The sequence below is a fragment of the Corvus kubaryi genome, unplaced genomic scaffold (assembly GCF_017639235.1).
Source record: "Corvus kubaryi isolate FWS band 111438036 unplaced genomic scaffold, C.kubaryi_AGA036_p1.0 split3-37304, whole genome shotgun sequence".
Classification (NCBI taxonomy): Eukaryota; Metazoa; Chordata; class Aves; order Passeriformes; family Corvidae; genus Corvus; species Corvus kubaryi.
The window spans coordinates 2,542,413-2,551,831 of NW_024582087.1; the positions used below are offsets into that span (position 1 = coordinate 2,542,413).

General features: G+C 50.2%; 1 protein-coding gene and 1 long non-coding RNA gene across 2 annotated transcripts in view; one reads left to right on the forward strand and one right to left on the reverse strand.

The window, feature by feature from the left end:
• Positions 1-125, reverse strand: part of CSMD2 (CUB and Sushi multiple domains 2) — a 338,283-nt gene extending 338,158 nt beyond the window's left edge. The window contains exon 1 of the mRNA XM_042015480.1: positions 63-125. The gene's annotated coding sequence lies outside the window, so the exon portion shown is untranslated. The remainder of the gene's footprint in view (positions 1-62) is intronic.
• A 78-nt stretch (positions 126-203) lies between these two features.
• Positions 204-8,026, forward strand: LOC121658552. Its single transcript, XR_006013998.1, has 3 exons — positions 204-560; positions 5,545-5,631; positions 7,646-8,026. It is a non-coding gene; the product is annotated as an uncharacterized LOC121658552 (long non-coding RNA).
• The last annotated feature ends 1,393 nt before the right edge of the window (positions 8,027-9,419 follow it).

A 9,419-nucleotide genomic window follows, 5' to 3' on the forward strand; every position in this document is an offset into this window, starting at 1 on the left:
AAAAAAAAAAAAAAAAAAAAAAAACAAAAAAAAAAAAAAAAAAAACAGTGAACAAAACTTACCTACAAGATTCAGAGCAGCTGAATCCTGAAACTGCTGAGCTTCCAGGAGAGTATGGAAGGTTCTGGAATCCCCTGCCAGGCAAGGCATGGAGATCCGGCCCCTTCCTTTTCCCTCCCCTTCCCCTTCCTGTCCCACACCCATCACCCTGAAGCTCAATAAAGCTGTCATATTGGAAATGTTATCACTTCCTTTACTAATTTTTAATGAGTTTTTAAAATTAATTGTGAGCAGTGCCCACTTTTAGCCAGCACCGGCTGAGTTTCCGCGCAGGCCCTTGTTGTTACTTTGATCATTAAGTCACCTTAAACATTTAGGTTTGCTGAAACCAACCCTGACCAGCTCCAACAAACTGAGCCAAAAGGACTTGGAGATTGAATTTGGGAACTTAAATTTATGGCACTTGGAGGATGTTGGAGTAACCAGGAGATAGAGAGGAGATCAAGGCCTAGAAATCTGGAAAGCCCCTGCTGATAAAAGGACTGAAGGATGTGGGCCAGGTAAGCAGGAAGAGCAAGAAATCAATAATCGATGGCATGCTAAATGATGAAGAGAACTGTGTGGCTTAGAGCCAGGGTACGTTCATTTCTTTGTTTGCTCAAAATGTATAAATAAGTGGAAAAGGTTTGGATCAGGGTCTGTGTGGAGGCCAGAGCTTTGTCAGCCACACACCCAAACCCTGGCCAAGAATAAAACAATGCCTGGCTCACTGACACCATGAGGCCCTGTTGGGGAATCTGATTTATCCGGAGGATTTTGGTGGATTTGGGGAACAGTAACAGCTCAGGTGGTTCCTTGCAGGGGGAGCAGCAGAGGAGAGGGACCCCGAGGAGGCTCCTCCAGTTTTTGCTGGTTTTATTGCCCAATCTCAAATCTATTTTTTTCTCCCTTAAAAAGAAAAGCTTCTACTTACTTACTTTTTTTATTTACAATAAGTTATGCCATCTAAATGAGAACATAAATTATTATAAATTAAAATTTCCTCTGTAGCAGCCCTCCATTCACACCTCTCGCTGTCGTAGTTACAAAAAGGGTGCTGCTTGAATCCCACCCAAATTCCAGCACAGCCCACACCTGTCTGGCATCATCCTTTATTTCTGGCTGTGGAGGGCAGGGATTTTTCCCTAATCCCATCACCTTGTGGGTCTGGGGGGTCTCAGCTCTCCCCCTACAGCAACTGAACCTCTCCAAGAAGGAGGTGATGGTTGGGGTGAGTCTGTGCAGCTCTTTTTGAGGTTCAGGTGTTGGTTGTAAAGTTGTGGTTTTGGTGTAAAAGCTGTCCCAGAGTAGACCCTGCACATTCTTTAGCTTGCAAAAATATTCATTCATAACCAGTTGGTTCTCAGCCCACGGATGGGAAGTTGTGAATCATGGATTAATTCCCAGGGAAGAGCTGAATGGAGAGCACAAGTGAGGTTTGGTTCCCTGCTTTTTCCTTGGGTTTTTTTAAATGCGTGCAGTGTTCAAGTATTTCAGGAGGTTTGTTTAATTCCTGTTTTTTTTTGCTGGGCTGCCCAGGTAGGAGCAGTTTCCTGGTGTCCCACAGCAGGTGGGGGGGTTTTCCCCTGGTGTTTATAGAGCCAGGAATGTCCTGGAGAGCAGACACAGCACAGACAGCTCCACACCAGTGATCTTTCCAGGTAGAAAGAGAGCAGAGGGGTTTTCTGAAAAATAGAACTGTTTGTGGAGTTTGTTCCTGGTGGTGCTGAGGGGCTGAGCTGGTGCTCGGTGGTTGTGTCAGTGCCTAGCAAGGCTGGAGGGGTCTCTGGGCTGGGCAGGGAGGGGGGCTCAGCCCCAGCTGGAGCAGTTTGGGGTGTTGTCCCTGGGGCTTCTGGCTCAGACTGGGACCAGCTGGAGGGAATTAAAGTTCAGGGAGGGTTGTGAGGGTGCAATATCGAATTATCACCCCCTGTCCATGAGCAGAAATAGTGACCTGGAGCAGAAATGCAACAGAAGTGAGTCTTTACCAATTTCCAGCCACTTCCACAGGCTCTGCCATTTCTTGTTATGTTTCCAGGCTGGTCTGACCTGTCCAGGCTCCATTTCTACCTCCTCTCATGACCAGGCTCCAGCTTTATAAACCCACTGCCCTGACCCATGTGGGACCTGCTGCCCTGAGTTTTTCCCCTCGCACAGAATTTCTGGCACTTCTTTCCCCAAGTTTAACATGAATGAAAGCAGGGCTGCTCTCATGAATTGATGTGCTGCTGCACAGTGTGATTTCAGCACTCTGCATCAGGGATTAGCTGCACAACTCCTGTTGCCATAGCTCTCATCCCTCCGAGACTTGAGCGTGTCACATAAACTGGATGAGGAACACAACCAAACGAGAGGGGGGGAAAGGTGGGCAACAAAGGAGGGAGCCACAAACAAAGCAGGAATCCTTCCCTGCGATTCCAGCCTTGTGATTCAACATTTATGATGACAGTAATTCTGAGCTGTAAACAGCGAGTGAACAAAAGCCCCGTGTGGGAGGGGGGGAAGGCTGAGCTCGGCATGACTGGCATTCCTTGAGATCGCTCCTCAGGCCTCCTTCAAAGACCTGCGGGGACTCCGAGAGCACTGACATCTTTCCCAAAGGAAATTCCAACTGCAGAACAGACCTGCAGTCCTGTTTAGTCCCTTGTGCAGTGGCCAGGGCCTGGGTCTGGGTGGCAAAAGCAGGAATTCATTCCCAATTCCTGTAGTTCCTCACGGCAGTCCCCAGTGCACACTGCTGGAGGAGGTGGCAATAAATGGGAAGCTGCCTGCAGGAGTTGCTTGGGTTTGTTTTCCTCCTTTATGGAAAGGGGGAAAAGTCACATTTCAGTCACAAAAGCTTCCCTGGGAACCTTTCAGCTGAGTAACAAATAGCTCTGTGTGCCGGGGTTTAAGAGGGGCCAATGCACACTTGGGCTGTTCGGTGAACAAGCAGCTGCTCGGTGCTGTTGTGCTGGGGGCTGCAATGAGGAGCCAACCCTGGGAAAAGGCAAAAAACAAAGTGGGTGGGACCTGAAGGAAAAATCCCGGTGATTCTGGGTAGGTGGAATAGCTGTGACAACAGGAAAGGGCAGAGTCTGTCACCTGTTGCTTGTGTCAGACTTTAAATTTAAAAATCCGAAGTCCTTCAGTTGTATTTTGGAGATCAGTGCAAGGTGAAGCTCTGCTGTTGAAGGTTGTACCTGCCCTGCTCCAGCAGTTTGTCCAGCCAGGCAGGGTTCTGGGGAGCAGGGATGCATCCAGGGTGTTGGATTGGAAGCTGAATTGTGGGATTTAGCGCGGAAAAAGCCAATGTGGTGAGTAGTGAGGACAGGAGGAGCGATGCCCTGGGTCAGTGTGTGGGTTCCAAACAGGGGGAAGGCAGGGGATGGATGCAAACTGGTGGGAGTACATTCCCAGCGTGCTGGAATTCCCTCAGGAACTGTTCACCATGGATCCTGCCTCTCCACCTGTCCCTTCTGCCCTCTGCAGTTCATGAACCTTTCCTTGAGCTCTCGTGCTGTGAGAAAACCTGTCAGAAAACCTGTCTGAAAGCCCAAGGGTCAGAGGAGTTAAAAATCAGGAATGTCTTTGGGGAAAAGAGAATAGTGAAAGGGATGAGGCTCAATTGCCTTCAATCCATTTGGCTTTTAATTCCATGATAATGGGCAACAATTAGCTTAAGGAAACACTCATCTTTGAAATATTCATTGGGATGCTGGAAAATTGGCTTCATCTTCCTGGGGAGGAATCTGAGGAAAGGGTTGTGTTGGGGTTTTTAATTTCAAAGAAATGGAGAGGCGGATTTTAGTGCCATGTTTCCACTGTTCCAAATATATTTCTCCCGAAATCAGTGTCAGCTTTTGTAAATGCTGCTTCCCTTCCGGAATGGCTCCATCCCAAGGGAAAGTATCCCAGTTTATTGGCAGCGTGGGCGTGGAGTTGGGTGCTTTATTTATCTGCTTTGATGCAGGACCCCAGAACGTGGAGCAGAGGAGGACAAACTGTTGTGGCTGAGTTTTAAAAGCCTCCTTTCCTGGACTCCCAGGTGAGCTGCCTTGGCAAAGTGATGATGTCCAGTGCTTGTATTGGGCAGGTAGCAGAGAGCTGCTAGTCTAGTCCATTTTTCCTTTCCAAAATTAAAGTCTGCTGGGAAAATATCCTTCCAAAGGCTTTCAGCTGCTGGGCTCATGTGAGTTCTTACCTTGGTGCTGCAGACAACTTGGACGTTCAACAGCAGTTGCCTGAGTTCAGTTCTCAGCTCTGTGACAGTCTCAGACAAACCTGGGAGGATCCATCCGAGGCAGGATTTGTTCCTCCCCTTCAGCAGAAGCCACGGCTGGCCATGGTGTCAGCAGAAGATGTCACCATGAGAGGGCCTTTCCCTGAGAACCTCATTCCTTAATAGCAGAGCTGCCCAGAGGAACAGGCAGCCACATTCCTGTGAGCCTCACCTGAGTGACTCTGATCCATTTTATTTGTGTTTTCCATGCAATTTTCTAATTTGGCTCCCTGTAGCCTTGGGCTGCTCTCCCTATTACAGTATTTAATTGAAATAAAGGATGTGCAACACCTGTTCTGGTTGGACTCTCACCTGGGGGGTGCTCTGTGCAATAGAAGTAATAATAATAATAACAATGACTTCAAACTGTGCTTTGGAGTGACTTGCTTTGCACTTCTGCAACGCTGCACAGTTGAGCAGGGCTGGGAGGGGTTGTTTAGCTGGGATGAGGAGAGCTGATTGCACAGAGTAATTCTGGTTTTGATACGATGGTGCAGCTGCACGAGGGAAATGTCAGTGCTCACCCACGGGTACTTCTGTGTCTTGGGCAAAAGGGCTTTAATTTGCTACCGTGGCTCAGAGTCAGGTTCTGCCCTGGGAGATCCAGAGGGAATGTCAGGACCCTGTGCTGTGCTGGGACTTCGTGTTCCCATCTCCTGAGCGTGGCGTGGCAGATGTTTGGTGCAGCTGTGGGAGATGCTGGGACATTCCTCATGCTGGGAGCCCTGGGGATCGGGGAGTGCTGCTGTGTCTCAGCCCTGCTCAGGAGTCACCACTCCCTAAACTTTTTACAAGGGCATGACAGGACAAGGGGGAATGGCTTCAAACTGAGAGAGGGCAGGGTTAGATGGGATTTGGGAAGGAGTTCTTCCCTGGGAGGGTGGGGAGGAGCTGGGATGGAGTGCCCAGAGAAGCTGTGGCTGCCCCTGGATCCCTGGGAGTGTCCAGGGCCAGGTTGGATGGGGCTTGGAGCAACCTGGGATAGTGGAAGGTGTCCCTGCCAGTGGCAGGGGGTAGAACTGGATGAGCTTTAATGTCTTTTCCAACCCAAGCTATGCTGGGATTCTAATATCCCCTGCTGCTCCTGCCTTTGGAAGTGAAGCTGTCACTGTCAGAAGGGGCAGCTGTGACCAAGGGAGGAGGAACAGGGACCTCACTCCAGTCCCCCTGCCCCAGACAACATCCCTGCCTGGGCAAACACAGTCCCTGTCCTAATTGAATCCTTGGTTCTCCCTCCGCTGCAGCTTCACTTGCAGAGAGCAGAGCCAGACCAGGACCTGCAGCACGTGCACATTTACACCTTGTCCTCATCCCAGATCCTTGTGCCCGAGGTAAATGTGGGAAAGGGAGGTGATAATGGAGCTCCTGATTAACCAGCCCCGGGTGAACAGCCGAGGGATGAGCTGGGTGGAACAGCGATGCTGGCGAGAAGCTTCTCCCACCCCCCTCTTCCAAATCATATATTTTTCAAGTTCACATCAATTACTTCTGTTTCCAACTGGATAAACTTGAATGAGACGCCTTTCTGTAATCTGCTGACAAGACAGTGAAGCATTTTTTGTTAGCACCTCCTGATGCCATCTAAATTGGGTGTTTGCAGGGAAGAAATGTAGCGTGGAGTTAGGAAAGATGAAAAACCAGAGAAAGGAAAGGAAGGCGAGATGTTATTTCGAGCCTCTGTTAAGGTGGGAGTGCTGGGCTCTTGTGCAGGGAACACGCAGCTACAGCTGAATGAGGTGTAGAGGTGAAACAAAAGTGTCTGTGGGCTTGTCTGGCTCCTTCTGGTGAAGTTCCTCTGAGGATTGGAAAGTCCAAAGGGAGTATTCTTGCTGCCAGGAGTGGTAGAAGTGAATGTGTGCACCCTCTGCTCTGTTTGAGTACCACAAACTGGATACCACCATAAATGTGGTACAGTCAAAATATACCTGGATTTAGGCAGGTGTCCATGAACGGTTTTCTTCCTAACCTAAATTCATAATTCATAAGGGAGAAAAAAAGCTGAATCCAAGTTGTTGGAGACTGCATCCTTAACTTTGTGCCAAGGATGGCTCAGTCTGGGGAGCTGCTTTGGCAGTGGGTGTGTTTGTAACGTGTTTCCAGTGCTTTTCTCCAAAAAAGATGCAGAACTGCCTGCAATGGATGTGGAGTGCTGGGGGAAGCAGGAGAGGGAGACGCTCCAGGGAGCTGTGCAGGGCATCCCCTGCCTCTGCCACCTCACTGAGCAGCTCCATGGTAGAGATGACACCTCTGGGGGCAGGAGAAGAGAGAGGTGAAGTTAAAATCATGGCAAAGCGTTGCTACAACAACCTCCCTCTGCAGCGGAGATTTACCATAGCAATAAACTTTAACAAGAGGGATTTGGGATTGGTGTGCTCCTCGTAAATCCTCTCAGGCTGGCTGTTTGCTGCCGAGGCTTTGGGGAGGGTGAGTGATAACACATCTCCCTTGATCTCAGGGAGCAGCTGCAGAGACCCCACTGCTGAGGAGGGAACTTAAAATCCCTAATTCAGAGCTGCTGGAGAGTGAGTGCAGCCACTGGCACCACCCCAGCCCTGCCTCCTGGAGAACACTGGACAAAGTTAACCTTTGGGAGAAGGTTCAGCATAATTCCTGCCATCCAAGCTCCTTTACCTGGCTCCTCATCACATTCCACATTGCTTTTCATTTATAACATCCCTTGTGTGCAGAGGTTTGAGTATAAGGAGAGCACATGACCTCACCCCAACCCTGTTCTAGGGACTGGGAGCTGCCAAAAATCCTTCTGAATGCTCTTTTTTGGGGGGTTTAAGGGTTGCTATTGGTGACTGGCAAATTAGGGAAAGCCTGTTGAGTCACCCAGCTGAGAAATCTGAGTTGGGGAACAACATCTCAATGGGTGTTTAACCAAGCTCTGGTCCCTGAGTGGAGCTGAAAGGCTTCTCAGTGGAACTAATGATGCTTGTTAGGCCTGACACAGTCACTTTTATAATGCTGAACAAATAGCAGTGAGATTTTAATTTTCTTCCCCAATTATGATTATGATACTGGAAAACTTAATCCAGGTTTGTTTATCTGGAAGGAGCTCAAGTATAGCGAGGACATGAGCAGCAATCAGAACACCAGCAGCAGGTTTAGCTGGGAAGGCTTCACTCTGTCCTTCAGCGTTTGGAGGGACGAGATGCAAACGTTTTGGGAGCTGATTTCTTGGCAACAGGATTGTTTTTATTCTGTTTCCTCACGGTTCTTCCCAGTGTCTTGGTTTACTGTGAATTCCAAGTTGGAATCTCAGACTGATTGATGGATTGAGGCTGATGCTGATGGAACAATCACTGGAGAGTTGAGAACAGTTTTTCTCTTTCTTTGCAGCTATCCAAGGCCTGGAAGAGAATCTGTTGCCTGAAAGGAGGAGTGTTTTGTGTCTTATCTGTCTCAACAACCTCCCATCCAGCTCCTCTTTTGTGATTTCAAGCTGCAGTGAGCTGGGAAACTTTGCAGCAGTTCCGTGCAAATCCATCCTCCACTCTTCTCCCAGGGCTTATGGGAATAGCAGAGGAATTGTCACACGTCCCAGAGTGGCAGAGCTGCTCAGCAGCACTAGTGTTCTGAGGGAGAAATGTGAAGTGGGAATTAAAGAAGCCCTTGAAGAAGTTGGGATGGGCTGTTGGTGCTGCTTTTCTTTTGGACTCCCCACACAGAAATTCCCATCTTTCCTGCATGTTTAATTTGAAAGTCAGGAATCTGTGGAAGGAGCAGATTCCAGAGCTGGCATCAGCCAACTCAGGGTGCCACTATAGCCATGCTGGGGGATGTCCTCAGGGGCTGAGGCGAGGGAAACCTGAGGGGATCAAACCCGGGCTCCATTCAGGGAAAGGAGAAGGGGTGAGGGGCTTCAGACCTCGGTGTTTTTCCTCTGTTGCACGAGGCAGTGGTGCTGCTTCCAGTGCAAAGGGTGATCCTGGCATCCACAGCCCAGCTGGCTCCTTGCTCCGGCTTCCTTCGCTTCCTCCCACGCTCCTCGTGCAGCACGGGGAGAGTGCCCTGAGGGGGAAGACACGAGGTGAAAAACACATGAAAAATTCAAGGATTATTTTATCGATCATCAGAATAAATCCCCATATGTTTACGTGGTTATTAGAAGCAAACACGCAGCAGCTCCAAGCTGTGAGGGAAGGTGGGGATGTGGTGTTTCCATGTTGAATGGAAGTCCCTCTCCAGAGCAGTGCTGGAGTGCAGAGGAAGACAAGGCAGTTGTGCCCCGTCTCGTAGAGATTGGTGGCTCCACACCTTGGGTGTTCTGCTGTGTGTGAGCAGCACCTGGCTCGGTGTCTCTGCCCTCTGTGACCTCCTGTAACAGCCCTGAGCTCTGGAGAGGGTGAGCTGCCCCTTGGGGTGAGGTGTGAAGCAGATGTGCACGCTTGGTGCAGTGGGTTGATTCTGGCTGGACTCTGAGCACCCACCAAATCCATTCCCTCACTCCTCTCCACAGCTGGATGGAGAGAGAAAATTTAATGAAGGGTTCATGGGTTGAGATAAGGACCAGCAGAGATCACTCATCATGGGCAAAACAGGCTCTAATGAAGAGATACAAAGTGAATTTATTGCCAACAAAATCAGAGCAGGACAATGAGAAGTCAAATAAACCCTTAAAAACACCTTCCCCCCACCCCTCCCTCCTTCCCAGCTCTACCTCCTACCCCAGCAGCACAGGGACACAGGGAATGGGGGCTGTGGTCAGTTCATCCCCTGTGCCTTCTCCCGCTGCTCCGGGACAGGAGTCGTTCTCCTGCTGCACCCTGGGGTCCCTCCCACGGGAGAGTTCTCCAGGAACTTCTCCAAGGTGAGTCCATCCCAGGGGCAGCAGTCCCCTCACACTGCTGCAGCCCGGGGGTCACTCTGCCATGGGGCCAGTCCTGCCTGGACAGGCTGCTCCAGCAGGGCCCCTCTGGCCACGGGGCTCCCACGGGGTCACAGCCTCTCCTCAGGCATCTCCTGCTCCGGTGGGGGCTCCTCCAGGGCTGGAGGGGGATCTCTGCATCCCCTGTGGACTTCCAGGGGCTGCGGGGGGATCTCCTGGGGCTGCAGGTGGATCTCTGCATCCCCCGTGGATCCCCAGGGACTGCAGGTGGATCTCTGCATCCCC